At 47.4% G+C, this 16752-nt stretch overlaps 2 pseudogenes; one reads left to right on the top strand and one right to left on the bottom strand.

The window, feature by feature from the left end:
* Positions 1-10343: 10343 nt before the first annotated feature.
* On the bottom strand, positions 10344-10462 carry LOC134942145 (5S ribosomal RNA; annotated as a pseudogene).
* Positions 10463-16399: 5937 nt separating this feature from the next.
* LOC134944721 (5S ribosomal RNA) lies at positions 16400-16518 on the top strand (annotated as a pseudogene).
* The last annotated feature ends 234 nt before the right edge of the window (positions 16519-16752 follow it).

The raw sequence follows: 16752 nt of genomic DNA, 5'->3' as shown, positions 1-16752 counted from the left end.
GGTGCAGGGTGCAGGGGAGGGCGCCCTAGGCAGCATTTGGAACCTCTTTTTGGCAAAAGTAAACATATATACAGTTGGGCACTGTATATATGTACGAGCCCCCGCCAAGAAAATGCATATTTAAGCGGGACAGAAGCCCGCCGTCGAGGGGGCGGGGCTTCCTCAGCACTCACCAGCACCATTTTTTCTCCACAGCTACGCTGAGAGGAAGCTCCCCAGGCTCTCCCCTGCAGATTCACGGTAGAAGAGGGTAAAAAGAGAGGGGGGGGGGGAACATAAATTAGGCGCAAAAACACAATATAAACAGCAGCTACTGGGTTAACATTAGGTTACTGTGTTATTCCTGGGTTATAGCGCTGGGGTGTGTGCTGGCATACTCTCTCTCTGTCTTTCCAAAGGGCCTTGTGGGGGAACGGTCTTCAAAAAGGGCATTCCCTGTGTGTGTGGTGTGTCGGTACGCTTGTGTCGACATGTCTGATGAAGGCTATGTGGAAGCAGAGCGGGAGCAAATGAATGTGGTGTCTCCGCCGACGGCGCCGACACCTGATTGGATGGATATGTGGAAGGTTTTAAATGATAATGTTAATTCCTTACATAAAAGGTTAGAAAAAGCTGAAGCCTCAGGACAGTCAGGGTCCCAACCCATGCCTGATCCTATGTCGCAGAGGCCGACAGGGTCTCAGAAGCGCCCACTATCCCAAATTGTTGACACGGATACCGACATGGATTCTGACTCGTGTCGATTACGATGATGCAAAATTACAGCCAAAATTGGCTAGATCCATCCGTTATATGATTATAGCAATTAAGGATGTGTTGCACATCACAGAGGAAACCCCAGTCCCTGACAGGAGGGGGTACATATGTATGGGGAAAAGAAGCCACAGGTAACCTTTCCCCCCTCACACGAGCTAAATTAGTTATGTGAAAAGGCTTGGGAATCTCCAGACAAAAAACTGCAGATTTCCAAGAGGATTCTAATGGCATATCCTTTCCCGCCAACGGACAGGTTACGCTGGGAATCCTCCCCTAGGGTGGACAAAGCTTTAACACGCTTATCCAAGAAGGTAGCCCTGCCGTCACAGGATACGGCTACCCTCAAAGATGTTGCGGATAGAAAACAGGAGGGTACCCTGAAGTCCATTTATACACATTCAGGTACCTTACTGAGGCCGGCGATCGCGTCAGCCTGGGTGTGTAGGGCTGTAGCAGCGTGGACGGACACCCTGTCTGAGGAACTTGATACCTTAGACAAGGATACTATATTATTGACCCTGGGGCATATTAAAGACGCTGTCCTATATATGAGAGATGCTCAAAGAGACATTAGTATAATAAATGCTATGTCGATTTCTGCCAGAAGGGTCCTGTGGACTCGGCAATGGACAGGTGATGCCGACTCAAAAAGGCATATGGAGGTTTTACCTTACAAGGGTGAGGAATTGTTTGGGGAGGGTCTCTCGGACCTGGTCTCCACAGCTACTGCTGGAAAGTCATATTTTTTGCCATATGTTTCCTCACAGCCTAAGAGAGCACCGTATTATCAAATGCAGTCGTTTCGATCACAGAAAAACAAAGTCCGAGGTGCGTCCTTTCTTGCCAGAGGCAGGGGCAGAGGAAAGAAGCTGCACAACACAGCTAGTTCCCAGGAACAGAAGTCCTCCCCGGCCTCTACAAAATCCACCGCATGACGCTGGGGCTCCACAAGCGGAGCTAAGCCCGGTGGGGGCACGTCTTCGAAATTTCAGCCACAAGTGGGTTCACTCCCAGTTGTATCCCTGGGCAATAGATATTGTGTCTCAGGGATACAAGCTGGAATTCGAGGAGATGCCCCCACACCGATACCTCAAATCGGCCCTGCCAGCTTCCCCCCACGAGAGGGAAATTGTGTTAACTGCAATTCACAAATTGTATCTTCAACAAGTGGTGGTCCAGGTTCCCCTCCTTCAACAAGGAAGGGGTTATTATTCGACCATGTTTGTTGTCCCGAAATTGGACGGTTCGGTCAGACCCATATTGAATTTAAAATCCCTGAACATATACCTGAAAAGGTTCAAGTTCAAGATGGAATCGCTGAGAGCGGTCATCGCAAGCCTGGAAGGGGGGGATTTTATGGTGTCTCTGGACATAAAGGATGCATACCTTCATGTCCCCATTTATCCACCTCATCAGGCGTACCTCAGATTTGTGGTACAGGATTGTCATTACCAATTTCAGACGTTGCCGTTTGGTCTCTCCACGGCACCGAGAATATTTACCAAGGTAATGGCGGAAATGATGGTACTCCTGCGGAAGCAAGTTGTCACAATTATCCCATACTTGGACGATCTCCTCATAAAAGCGAGATCAAGAGAGCAGTTGCTGATTAGCGTAGCACTTTCTCTGGAAGTGTTACGGCAACACGGCTGGATTCTAAATATTCCAGAGTCTCAGTTGGTTTCTATGACTCGTCTGCCTTTCCTGGGCATGATTCTAGACACAGACCAGAAAAGGGTTTATCTCCCGATGGAGAAAGCTCAGGAACTCATGACACTGGTCAGGAACCTATTAAAACCAAAACAGGTGTCAGTGCATCACTGCACTTGTGTCCTGGGAAAGATGGTGGCATCATACGAGGCCATTCCCTTCGTCAGGTTCCATGCGAGGACTTTTCAATGGGACTTACTGGACAAGTGGTCCGGATCACATCTTCAGATGCATCGGTTAATCACCCTATCCCCCAGGGCCAGGGTGTCGCTCCTGTGGTGGCTGCAGAGCGCTCACCTTCTCGAGGGCTGCAGATTCGGCATTCAGGACTGGGTCCTGGTGAGCACGGACGTAAGCCTCCGCGGTTGGGGTGCAGTCACACAGGGAAGAAATTTCCAAGGTCTGTGGTCAAGTCAAGAGACTTGCCTTCACATCAACATCCTGGAACTAAGGGCCATATACAACACCCTACGTCAAGCGGAGACCCTGCTTCGCGACCAACCGGTTCTGATTCAGTCAGACAACATCACTGCAGTGGCTCATGTAAACCGCCAAGGCGGCACAAGGAGCAGAGTGGCGATGGCGGAAGCCACCAGAATTCTTCGCTGGGCGGAGAATCACGTAAGCGCACTGTCAGCAGTGTTCATCCCAGGAGTGGACAACTGGGAAGCAGACACGACCTCCACCCGGGAGAGTGGGGACTTCATCAGGAAGTCTTCGCACAGATTACAAGTCGGTGGGAACTGCCACAGGTGGACATGATGGCATCCCGCCTTAACAAAAAGCTACGGAGGTATTGCGCCAGGTCAAGAGACCCTCAGGCGATTGCTGTAGACGCCCTGGTGACACCGTGGGTGTTCCAGTCGGTCTATGTATTTCCTCCTCTTCCGCTCATACCCAAGGTGCTGAGGATAATAAGAAAAAGAGGCGTGAGAACAATACTCATTGTTCCAGATTGGCCAAGAAGGACTTGGTATCCAGATCTGCAAGAAATGCTCACAGAGGACCCGTGGCCTCTTCCTCTAAGACAGGACTTGTTGCAACAGGGGCCCTGTCTGTTCCAAGACTTACCGCGGCTGCGTTTGACGGCATGGCGGTTGAACGCCGGATCCAAGCAGAGAGAGGCATTCCGGATGAGGTCATTCCTACGCTGATAAAGGCTAGGAAGGACGTGACAGCTCAACATTATCACCATATATGGCGAAAATATGTTGCTTGGTGTGAGGCCAGGAATGCTCCTACGGAGGAATTCCAGCTGGGCCGTTTCCTTCACTTCCAACAGTCCGGAGTGAATTTGGGCGTAAAATTGGGTTCCATTAAGGTCCAGATTTCGGCCCTATCCATTTTCTTTCAAAAAGAGTTGGCTTCTCTACCTGAAGTTCAGACGTTTGTAAAGGGAGTGCTGCATATTGAGCCCCCTTTTGTGCCTCCAGTGGCACCTTGGGATCTTAACGTGGTGTTGAGTTTCCTGAAATCCCACTGGTTTGAACCACTCAAAACGGTGGAGTTGAAATATCGCACGTGGAAGGTGGTCATGCTATTAGCCTTGGCTTCGGCTAGGCGTGTGTCAGAGTTGGCGGCTTTGTCACATAAAAGCCCCTATCTGGTTTTCCATGCGGATAGAGCAGAATTGCGGACCCGTCCACAATTTCTGCCGAAAGTGGTTTCATCTTTTCATATAAACCAACCTATTGTGGTGCCTGTGGCTACTACTGACTTGGAGGATTCCGAGTTACTTGATGTGGTCAGGGCTTTGAAGGTTTATGTAGCCAGAACGGCTAGGGTCAGGAAAACAGAGTCGTTTATCCTGTATGCTTCCAACAAGCTTGGTGCTCCTGCTTCAAAGCAAACTATTGCTCGCTGGATCTGTAACACGATTCAGCAGGCTCATTCTGCGGCTGGATTGCCGCTGCCAAAATCAGTTAAGGCCCATTCCACTAGGAAGGTGGGCTCTTCTTGGGCGGCTGCCCGAGGGGTCTCGGCATTACAGCTTTGCCATGCGGCTACTTGGTCAGGTTCAAACACTTTTTCAAAGTTCTACAAGTTTGATACCCTGGCTGAGGAGGACCTTGTGTTTGCTCAATCGGTGCTGCAGAGTCATCCGCACTCTCCCGCCCGTTTGGGAGCTTTGGTATAGTCCCCATGGTCCTTACGGAGTCCCCAGCATCCACTAGGACGTTAGAGAAAATAAGATTTTATTTACCGGTAAATCTATTTCTCGTAGTCCGTAGTGGATGCTGGGCGCCCGTCCCAAGTGCGGAATTCTTCTGCAAAACTTGTATATAGTTATTGCTTCAATAAGGATTATGTTATGGTTGCATCAGGGTTGACCTGATGCTCTGTTGTTTATCATACTGTTAACTGGTTGTTTTCACTTGTTATACGGTGTGATTGGTGTGGCTGGTATGAATCTTGCCCTGGATTACCAAAATCCTTTCCTGGGCACAGTTTCTCTAACTGAGGTCTGGAGGAGGGGCATAGAGGGAGGAGCCAGTGCACACCAGAACCTAAATTCTTTCTTAAAGTGCCCATGTCTCCTGCGGAGCCAGTCTATCCCCATGGTCCTTACGGAGTCCCCAGCATCCACTACGGACTACGAGAAATAGATTTACCGGTAAGTAAAATACTTGCCTACCCTCCCGGAATGGCCGGGAGGCTCCCGAAAAACGGGTGACCCTCCCGGTCCCCCCGGAAGAGCAGGCAAGTCTCCCGATATCCGCGGGTCACCCCTTGCCCGCCGCCCACTTAACGAGTAAAGTGGGCGGTCCGGGCAGGCGATGACGCGATTCTTGTTGAATCGCGTCATCGTAACCACGCCCCCTGCTGTATAATGCCGGTAATCGCGGCATTACACAACGTGGGGGGGGCGCTTAAATGACGCGGTCCAGAAGCCACACCCCGTTCCGCCTCTGGCCCTCCCCCCTGTCACGTCATCTCACTGCCCGCCCCCCCCTGCTGAGCCGACGGGCTGCTCTCTCTCGGAGAGTGCAGCCCAGAAGTCGGCAACTATGTTTTAGTACCAAGAATGCACTGTGTGTAAGGTGATGCTTGGTGAGGCCTGGCTGCTGGCAAACGGAGGCTGTAGGAGAACAGCTTTACAAGTGCAGCTATATATGAAGAGCTTGAACCGGATTTGTCCTGGAATGGTCCAGAACAAAAGTAGCTCTAGAACCTGACTGGAACTGTAGAAATGCAGTGCACCAGGCTGGAACCAAAGGAATACACTGAATCGGCTGGAACCAACAGTACAGTTTGGCGATAACTGCAGTGTTAGCACGGTATTCAGTAATTTGTAAGGAAACCTGATGGTTTACGTATAGATCCGATGGGGAGTGATATGTACATGTGCAGTATGAGTCCGGCGATCACGCTCGCAGTATCTGACAGCTGCAGTCTGATTGCCATGCTGCGGCCGTTTGGGGTGGGGAGTGGTTGGTGCCGGCCAGCATTCCCATAAACTGGGCGTTGCCAATTTTTGGGGAGTGTTGGTCTGCATCCTCCAACACAGACTTCCTGCCCTCGTTTATGGAGCTGTGGTGACCAATCTGAGTATCTTGAAGGTTATGCTGATGGTCCTGCAGAGTGATCATTGGAACCTCGGATACCTCAGTGGATCACGCATCCAGGAAGCGTCTATTTATTTACACCAGACGCCTCCTGCTGCTTTAGCATATGTTAGCATCACTGCTGTGTGTGAGGACGCAGCAGAAATGCTAGCAGTATCCACATGTGCATTAACTGCAGAAGCCAGATTCTGCTTGCAGTCTGTAGCGGTACCAACAGGATCGGACTACTATAATAGGCAGAAGAATGCACATTACATTTTATCAGTGGTTTTGGTTGACAAATAGTGTCAGTAATGCTAACCAACACTTTTGCCAATTATGGTTTTCAACCCTCTTTTTAAACTAATAGTATCACTATGAAAAAGTATTCAACAATTTAACCCTTAGCAGGTAAATATGGTTAATGATCCATCACAGCAATTCTTTGCTACCTTTGAGGAATGAGGGCTTGTTTAAATGCGTAACTGGGAACACTGGAGACTGGCTGATTCACCATTTTCATTGGACATTGGAAATATTGTCTGTAACCACTCACCAGTGTGCAAGGTGTATTTTGGGTGTGGGTAAGAACTGTGAAGGGGTGCCAGTTCGCTTATAAAAGCATGCCTGACAGCAGCATTTTAACACTGATATTGGTGTTATTCTAGTAACATCCCCTGGAGCAGGCATGTCAAACTCGTGGCCCTCCAGCTGTTATGAAACTACAAGTCCCAGCTTGCTTTGCCAGCATACCTTCCACTGATGAGCTGGCAAAGCATGCTGGGGCTTGTAGTTTCACAACAGCTGGATGACCATGAGTTTGACATGCCTGCCGTATAGGGTATTAGACTGGCCAGACACCTAAAAGATTTTTTTTGTCCAATCTGGCTGGTTGTAATGAAAGCCTGGTAATGTATGAGAGCAAATGACCGTTGATAGTTGTTGCTCTAAAACACTGAAAAACAGACAAAAATGGTCTATCAGGTAGATTGGTTAAATCCATTTGATTTAACCAATCTGTCTGAACAACCATTTTTGTCAGTTTTCTGGCATTTTGGAGGAAATGGTCAATTGTCGTCTGCTCCCATACATTACCAGATTCAATCTGACCTAATTCAATCATAAAAATTATTTCTGAGCATTTCTAGGAAAAAAATTCCACTGAAGTGGTTAAGCAACTCCACATAATCAAGACAGTGCAATCTATACTTCATCTATTAGAGCTTTAACATTGTTCCAAGCTTTCCATATTAATCCCACGATGTAATTTTATTGTAATAGATTTCTTTCTTTTTTTTTTAAATTGTGTCTATGGCGGACTTCCGTTTCTGGCTGCATGGGGAGAGCAGGCTCAGGACACTGCTCCGCGACCCGCCTGCAATATACCTTATCAAGGCGCACTGCCGCCTCCATCCCTGAGCAACCACTCGCCCTTCACTTCACAGGATGGATAAGTTCCTGTCGCTGGGTACCTTGCCTAAGCAGCAGCTGCAGCCACCCCGGCAGGAGAAGCGCTGCGCCAATCCCAACATGGCGCCGGGTGCTGACACAGCTCCCAGCACTCCTGCACCTAAAAAGGCTACCACACCACATGAGGACCCAAGTTTCCATGTAGTGGATGCAATCAAATCCGCTATTTTCCCAATGCTGTTGCAGGCAGTTACAGATATAACACAGCAGCTCCAGCATCTCTCTGTGAGAGTCACAGACACAGAGCACTGTATTGGTTCTTTATGTAATGATATGACTGTAGTTCAGTGTGATGTAAAATGCCTCCAAAAGGAGAATTTCCAGCTGTGGAACAAACTCTGTTTCGAGAAACACTCCTGCCGGAATAATTTTAGGGTGGTAGGGCTGCCGGAAACCATTATTTGTTACTGTGTCCTTACCCAAACTGCTCGGAATCGAAGAGGAATGCAAGCATTTGGTTGTGGAAAACGTACATTGTGTGGGTCCCCCTCCTACACCTAACGACTCACGTCCTAGGGTTACATTATTCGGGCTTTTAACCACTTGTCTGGCATGGTCGCATCAGATGCGACTATACCAGGAAGTGTTTTATCTGACGTGGTCGCCCAGGATGCGAATAGTCAGATAAAGTGTGTTGGCAGGGCTTCCCTCCGCAGCTGCTCTCAGAGGGACTGGAAGACAATAGCAGCCGCTGGGGAAGTGTAAACCGCCACCCCCAGTACCCCCCTTCCTCCTGGCAGTTGTCATGGGTGTAAAAAGTAACGTTGTGACAGTCACAATGTTTTCCGATGTTACCGGTCTTCCCGACCGATGTCCCGATGTTTGAGAAAACATTTTTATTTATTTTTTTAAATTAAAACTTTTTTTTTTTTTACTAAAATTATTTTGAATAAGGTTAAATTCTTGTTCTTTATCTAATTCACTCATAAAAAAAAATTTCTGAACGGTTTTTGGGGAAAAAGTTAAGTGGTTAAATTATCGTATTATTGGAATAGAGAAATGTACTCGTATTAGCGCTAGATCAGTGGTTTCCAATCTTTTTTGAATCACGGCACCCCTAGGCCAAAAATTTCTTATTGAGAAATTTAGAAAAAAAATATTAAATTAAGTAGATCACGTTTATATGTCATCCTTAGGGTCAGTTGTGTGGTGAGGGACAAGATTTGCTTCTGTTTCGCCACATATATTATGACTGGCAGCCACCAGCACTGGTTTTGCCTATTATATTGACCATGAATAATTTTAATTGGTCCTGGACCACCAACCCAGGGTACCCCTGCAAGTGTCCCGACGCACCCCAGGGAGCCACGGCACACAGTTTGGGAACCTCTGCGCTAGATGTTACACAAAAAAAAAGGAAATGAAAATACATCCCTTGTATAAATGTGTCCTTTATTCTTCTGTCTGTCAAAATTCCATCAATGGAATTTTGACAGATAGAAGAAAAATTCTCTCTACAAGATTGCCTTTTGGAAAGCCTCTTGCAAGCAACAGATCATCATGTGGAAAGGAAAAAAATTAAGTGTTTGAAGACTTCTCAGTAGAACTCGCATGAGCTCGTAAGTCTCCCCCCCCCCAATCTGTTCGGCCCTCGTGCCTGATCGTCGCAAATTCGCCCTTCTATACCCAGCCTTGGCTACGCATCTTCTGCAGATTCACATTGATTTTCTAAATCCTGAAGATGCAGTGTTTTTGCACAGGAGAAACGCCAAGCAGCTACTTTGTGATATTTCCGACCCAACAGCATAATATAGCTTACCTTCTTCCAGATGGTGCTATTTAATCTCCTATAGTCTGCCGTCATTGAAAGTTTTGTATATCTTTGCTCACGTGTCATATTTTGATTCTGTGTTATTGATGATGTTACATTTACTCTATAAGGTATCACCTTCCTAGTGACCCCCTTGTACACTGTCCTTCATTCTTTTATATGTATGATATCCCTGAATTTATTTGTACTATCGCTGTGGCCCTAGCAATTCATATTACAGCTATTCCCTGGAAAATGAAAGTGATGTACTTTTCTCTGTCATCTTTCAATTTTTACTTTTAACTTTAAGTTACCCTTAATATTGGGCCACTCAGTGTCCCATAACTGATCTGGCTGGAAAACTGTTATTTATCTTTGCTCATCTGTTTATTTAATGATATCTCGGGGCCTTCCATATTGGGTTGGTACCGCACTGCTCTAAAGACCAACAGTATGGAGGTAAGTAAAAGATTCAGAGGGGGTCTTATAGTATTAATAGTTGGTGGTGCTCCCAGAGTCAGTAATAAACAATGTTAAAGAGAAGAAAAAAGAAAGATTGTGTTGGGGCACACTTAAAAGAAAGATATTAAAACTTAACTTTTAATTACGTCAAGTAAAATACAATTCATACACAGAAAAACACAAAACTTCCACAGTCAGTGTGTGGATCAATGTTATTAAAGCATTAAGTTCTGGGAAATCCCCAGAACATAGTCATAAGAGTGTGCCAAGGTGAAAATATTAAAAGTAAAAATGAAAATCCGGTGGATATCCAGAAAGCGATATGTATTGACCTACAGACACACTTACAATCATATAGACTTTGTAATTGTCCGATATAAGGTGCTTCTAAGTCCTAAATGTGGATATCCAACAGGTGTATGTTAATATACATATAAGGAAACAGAGGTAAAATTATATTGATAAGGACTATATTGATGTCCAATACATAATACCCTCCATTCCAATATCCCTGGTATAAATGAGATGGCTGCCTATGAATCTGAAAACATTGGATACAGGCTTAGTGCTTGTTGGTGTAGACAGAGAAAGGTGCAGGTAAGGTCAAAGGTTCCTCCAGCACTTATGCTTTTTGTCTTTGGTGAAAAATACAATTACTGCACCCAATATTCCCTAGTGGTCCCCCATCTAGGTACTGATCAGGCTTCTCACTGCTTTGCTTCCAAGATCAGACGAGATTGGGTGTGGCCAGTGAAATGTGGCAGTAAAAGTCCATTCAACAAATGAGTGTGTGGTTAATGACAATTACCCAGAATAAGAGTACTTCTGCTGTCCAAGGAGTGTGCACAGGATCTCTGTTACAAATGCATTGCAGAGATTTGATACCTGGCAATGGATGAGAGAGTACCGAAACAAGAGGATATCATGGATAAAGAAGTGGGTTAGGTGCACCACCTTCTGCTGTCCACTGTCATGTAAATTCTTATAGCAGACAGTGGATGAGAGAGGTGTGCTTGCCTTTCCCACCGAAATAGAAATAAGAGTGAGTCCTGGGATTTTTGACTAAAGCCCAATCCAATAGGTAGGCACAGGCAAACAGCAGATATAAATAATGAGTGCTGAAATAAAAAATATCAGTAGTCGATACCCAAGAAGGAAACAATCCGATATTGAGAAATTAGACCTTATAAAGTTCAAAATATTGTCAATGTAATAACAATAGTGACTACTATCCACCAATGTGCTACAAATAAGCCAATCAAAGCTGCAGGAGTCTGCTAATCAAAGACAGATGCAGAAAAAAATAAACCATATACATAGCAGATGTTGAGTAATACCCCTTTCACACCGCAGCTTTAACCCGGTAAATTGCCGATTTTTAAGCCTTCCAAAACGGTTCTAGCTGCGGTGTGAAAGGGCCACCTTGAATTTACCGTTTTCAAAATACCGGTATTTTGAAACGGTTAAAAAGCAGGGTCCTACGCGGTTCAGACCCGTTTCATAGTGAAGTGTGCAAGGCTCAGAAACGGTATTTCCAAGCCACAGAAGGTGATAGGCTGTCTCCATGCATGATGTCACCAGTCAGAAGCAGGAACTAAACTGGAGGAAACACATGAGAGTGAAGGGAGCGTTTTATTATACAGAATACAGTTTAAAATGGCAAATTGGAGTGATGAGGTGGTTAGGGAGCTGCTTATGATCAGAGGGGATGAAGAAATATGTAGACAAATCCCTCAGCACTCACCAGCACCATTTCTCTCTCCACAGAACGCTGAGAGGAAGCTCCCCGGACTCTCCCCTGCTTACACACGGTGAAGGTAGTTTAAAAAGAGGGGGGGGGGGGGGCACATATTTGGCGGAATAAAGTATAATACAGCGCTGCTGGGGAAAAGCATTCTGTTGGTCTCCAGGTTGTTGCGCTGGGGTGTGTGCTGGCATACTCTCTCTCTGTCTCTCCAAAGGGCCTTTCAGGGGATACGGTCTTCAGAAAAAGTGTCCCTGGGTGTGTGCAGTGTGTCGGTACGTGTGTGTCGACATGTTGGATGAGGAAGGCTCGCTTAATGTGGAGGGGGAGTGCTTGAATGTCAGGTCGCCGTCGGCAACGCAGACACCGGACTGGGTGGATATGCTGAATGTCTTGAATGCAAATGTAAATCTCCTGCATAAAAGATTAGACAAGGCTGAAGCTAGGGATCAGTCAGGTAGCCAGTCCGTGCCTGTCCCTGTGGTGCCAGGACCTTCAGGGTCTCAAAAGCGCCCCATATCCCAGGTCGCTGACACAGATACTGACTCTAGTGTCTACTATGAGGATGCAAAATTACAGCCGAAGGTGGCAAAAGGTATTAGGTACATGATTATTGCCATAAAAGAGGTTTTGCATATCACGGAGGAACCCCCTGTCCCTGACACGAGGGTTCACATGTGTTAATGGAAAAAGCCTGAGGTCACGTTTCCGTCCTCATTTGAGCTAAGCAAATTATGCGAAAAGGCTTGGGAATCTCCGGATAGGAGACTCCATGTTCCCAAAAGGATTCTCATGGAGTATCCTTTTCCACAGAAGGATCGGATACGATGGGAATCTGCGCCTAAAGTAGACAAGGCGCTGACACGCTTATCCAAGAAGGTGGCACTGCCTTCTCCGGATACTGCTTCCCTCAAGGATCCTGCTGATCGCAAGCAGGAAATAACCATGAAGCACATTTACACACATTCAGGAACTATAGTTAGGCCGGCCATGGCGTCGGCCTGGGTTTGTAGTGCTGTCGTGGCATGGGCAGACTCCTTATCTACGGAGATGGACACCTTAGATAGGGATACCATTCTAATGACCATGGAGCATATCAGGGATGCTGCCTTGTATATGAGGGATGCTCAGAGAGACATTTGTTTACTAAGCTCTAGAATAAACGCTATGTCTATTTCTGCTAGGCGGCTCTTGTGGACCCGACAGTGGACGGGAGACGCCGACTCAAAGCGACATATGGAGTCATTGCCTTACAAGGGGGAGGAGTTGTTTGGAGAAGGCCTCTCGGACCTAGTCTCTACTGCTACGGCCGGTAAATCTAATTTTTTACCTTATGTTCCCCCGCAGCATTCTAAGAAGGTACCACATTATCAAAAGCAGTCCTTTCGTTCCAATAAAAACAAGAAGGTACGAGGATCGTCCTTCGTTGCCAGAGGTAAAGGCAAGGGAAAAAAGCTGCACTCAGCTAGTTCCCAGGAGCAGAAGTCCTCCCCTACTTCCGCAAAGTCCACAGCATGACGCTGGGGCATTCCGGGGGCGGGGTCAGATCAAGTGGGGGCATGTCTTCGTCTTTTCAGCCACGTCTGGGTTCAATCACAGGTGGATCCCTGGGCAATAGAGATTGTTTCCCAGGGATACAGACTGGAATTCGAAGACATGCCCCCTCGCCGGTTTTCAAATCGGCTCTGCCGGCTTCCCCGCCAGAGAGGGAGCTAGTGTTAGCGGCAATCCACAAATTGTACATTCAACAGGTGATAATCAAGGTTCCTCATCTCCAGCAAGGAGAGGGTTATTATTCATCCCTGTTTGTGGTACCGAAACCGGACGGTTCGGTCAGACCCATTCTAAATCTAAAATCCCTGAACCTGTACTTGAAGAGGTTCAAGTTCAAAATGGAATCGCTCAGAATGGTCATCGCCAGCCTGGAGGGAGGGGATTGGATGGTGTCCCTGGACATAAAGGATGCGTACCTTCATGTTCCGATTTTCCCCCCTCACCAGGCGTTTCTGAGATTTGCAGTACAGGATTGTCACTACCAATTTCAGACGTTGCCGTTTGGGCTTTCCACGGCCCCGAGAATTTTCACCAAGGTAATGGCGGAAATGATGGTGCTCCTGCACAAGCAGGGAGTCACAATTATCCCGTACTTGGACTATCTCCTTATAAAGGCGAGATCTCGGGAGAAGTTGCTGGACAGCGTGTCTCTGTCCGTGAAGACGTTGCAGATGCACGGCTGGATTCTCAATTTACCGAAATCCCAGCTAGTACCTGCAACGCGTCTGACCTTTTTGGGCCTGATTCTAGACACAGACCAAAAAAGATTTTTTCTTCCGGTGGAGAAGTCTCAGGAGCTCATAGCCCTGGTCAGGAACCTTTTAAAGCCAAAAAAGGTTTCGGTGCATCATTGCACAAAGGTTCTGGGGAAGATGGTGGCTTCATACGAGGCCATCCCCTTCGGCAGGTTCCATGCGAGGACTTTCCAATGGTACCTATTGGACAAATAGTCCGGGTCCCATCTACATATGCAGAAACGGATCACCCTGTCTCCCAGGGCCAGGGTATCTCTCCTGTGGTGGCTGCACAGTGCTCACCTCCTAGAGGGTCGCAGGTTCGGCATTCAGGACTGGATCCTGGTGACCACGGACGCGAGCCTCCGAGGTTGGGGGGCTGTCGCACTGGGAAGAAATTTCCAAGGTCTCTGGTCAAGCCTAGAGACTTGTCTCCACATCAATGTCCTGGAGTTAAGGGCCATTTACAACGCCCTACGCCAGGCGGAGGAGTGGCTTCAGAACAAACCGGTTCTGATTCAGTCGGACAATATCACGGCAGTGGCTCATGTAAACCGCCAAGGCGGCACAAGGAGCAGAGTGGCCATGGCAGAGGCGACCAGGATTCTGCGCTGGGCGGAAGGCCATGTAAGCGCACTATCAGCAGTGTTCATCCCGGGGGTGGACAACTGGGAGGCGGACTTCCTCAGCAGGCACGACCTGCATCCGGGAGAGTGGGGACTTCATCAAGAAGTCTTCACACAGATTGTGGATCGGTGGGGACTGCCTCAAATAGACATGATGGCGTCCCGTCTCAACAAAAAGCTAAAGAGGTATTGCGCCAGGTCAAGAGACCCTCAGGCGGTAGCGGTAGACGCTCTGGTGACACCATGGGTGTTCAGATCGGTCTATGTGTTTCCTCCTCTGCCTCTCATACCCAAGGTGTTGAGATTAATAAGACTAAGAAGGGTCAGAACAATTCTCATTGTTCCAGATTGGCCAAGGAGGACTTGGTATCCGGATCTGCAAGAGTTGCTCACAGAAGATCCGTGGCCTCTTCCTCTAAGGCAGGAGCTGCTGCAGCAGGGGCCCTGTCTGTTCCAAGACTTACCGCGGCTGCGTTTGACGGCATGGCGGTTGAACGCCGGATCCTAGCTGAAAAAGGGATTCCGGGGGAGGTCATTCCTACCCTGATCAAGGCTAGGAAGGATGTGACATCGAAACATTATCACCGTATATGGCGGAAATATGTTTCTTGGTGTGAGGCCAGAGCTGCTCCTACGGAGGAGTTCCATTTGGGCCGTCTGCTTCACTTCCTTCAAACGGGAGTGAATTTGGGCCTAAAATTAGGGTCCATAAAGGTCCAAATTTCGGCCTTATCCATTTTCTTTCAAAGAGAATTGGCTTCTCTTCCTGAAGTACAGACTTTTGTGAAGGGAGTGCTGCATATTCAGCCTCCCTTTGTACCTCCGGTGGCGCCTTGGGATCTTAACGTGGTATTAAGTTTCCTCAAGTCACCTTGGTTTGAACCACTCAAAACAGTGGAGTTGAATTACCTCACTTGGAAAGTGGTCATGTTGTTGGCCTTAACTTCTGCAAGGCGTGTTTCGGAATTAGCGGCTTTATCATATAAAAGCCCATACCTGATTTTTCACGTGGATAGGGCAGCGTTGAGGACTCGTCCTCAATTTCTGCCCAAGGTGGTCTCATCTTTTCATATGAACCAACCTATTGTCGTGCCTGTGGCTACACAGGACTTGGAGGACTCCGAGTCCCTGGATGTGGTCAGGGCTTTGAAGATTTACGTGACCAGAACAGCTAGGATCAGGAAGACTGAAGCTCTGTTTGTTCTGTATGCGGCCAACAAGGTTGGCGCTCCTGCTTGAAAGCAGACAATTGCTCGCTGGATCTGTAACACGATTCAGCAGGCGCATTCTACGGCAGGATTGCCATTGCCTAAATCGGTTAAGGCCCATTCCACTAGGAAGGTGGGCTCTTCTTGGGCGGCTGCCCGAGGTGTCTCGGCACTACAACTGTGCCGAGCTGCTACTTGGTCGGGGTCAAACACCTTTACAAAGTTCTATAAGTTTGATACCCTGGCTGAGGAGGACCTCCTGTTTGCTTAATCGGTGCTGCAGAGTCATCCGCACTCTCCCGCCCGTTTGGGAGCTTTGGTATAATCCCCATGGTCCTTACGGAGTCCCCAGCATCCTCTAGGACGTTAGAGAAAATAGGATTTTACTTACCGGTAAATCTATTTCTTGTAGTCCGTAGAGGATGCTGGGCGCCCGTCCCAAGTGCGGACTTCTTCTGCAAGACTTGTATATAGTTATTGCTTACATAAGGGTTATGTTATAGTTGGTCGGTCTTGAACCGAGGCTATGTTACTTGTTCATACTGTTAACTGGGTAGTTTATCACAGGTTATACGGTGTGATTGGTGTGGCTGGTATGAATCTCGCCCTTAGGTTACATAAATCCTTTCCTCTTACTGTTCATATCCTCTGGGCACAGTTTCTCTAACTGAGGTCTGGAGGAGGGACATAGAGGGAGGAGCCAGTGCACACCCAGAATCCAAAGCTTTCTTAAAGTGCCCTATCTCCTGCGGAGCCCGTCTATTCCCCATGGTCCTTACGGAGTCCCCAGCATCCTTTATGGACTACAAGAAATAGATTTACCGGTAAGTAAAATCCTATTTTTATTGCCACATTTCACTGGCCACACCCAATCTCGTCTGATCTTGGAAGCAAAGCAGTGAGAAGCCTGATCAGTACCTAGATGGGGGACCACTAGGGAATATTGGGTGCAGTAATTGTATTTTTTACCAAAGACAAAAAGCATAAGTGCTGGAGGAACCTTTGACCTTACCTGCACCTTTCTCTGTCTACACCAACAAGCACTAAGCCTGTATCCAATGTTTTCAGATTCATAGGCAGCCATCTCATTTATACCAGGGATATTGGAATGGAGGGTATTATGTATTGGACATCAATATAGTCCTTATCAATATAATTTTACCTGTTTCCTTTTAATTATATTAACATACACC

Source organism: Pseudophryne corroboree, chromosome 1 (genome assembly GCF_028390025.1).
Source record: "Pseudophryne corroboree isolate aPseCor3 chromosome 1, aPseCor3.hap2, whole genome shotgun sequence".
Classification (NCBI taxonomy): Eukaryota; Metazoa; Chordata; class Amphibia; order Anura; family Myobatrachidae; genus Pseudophryne; species Pseudophryne corroboree.
Note: the sequence above shows the minus strand (reverse complement) of the source record. Positions and strands in the feature narration are given on the sequence as shown.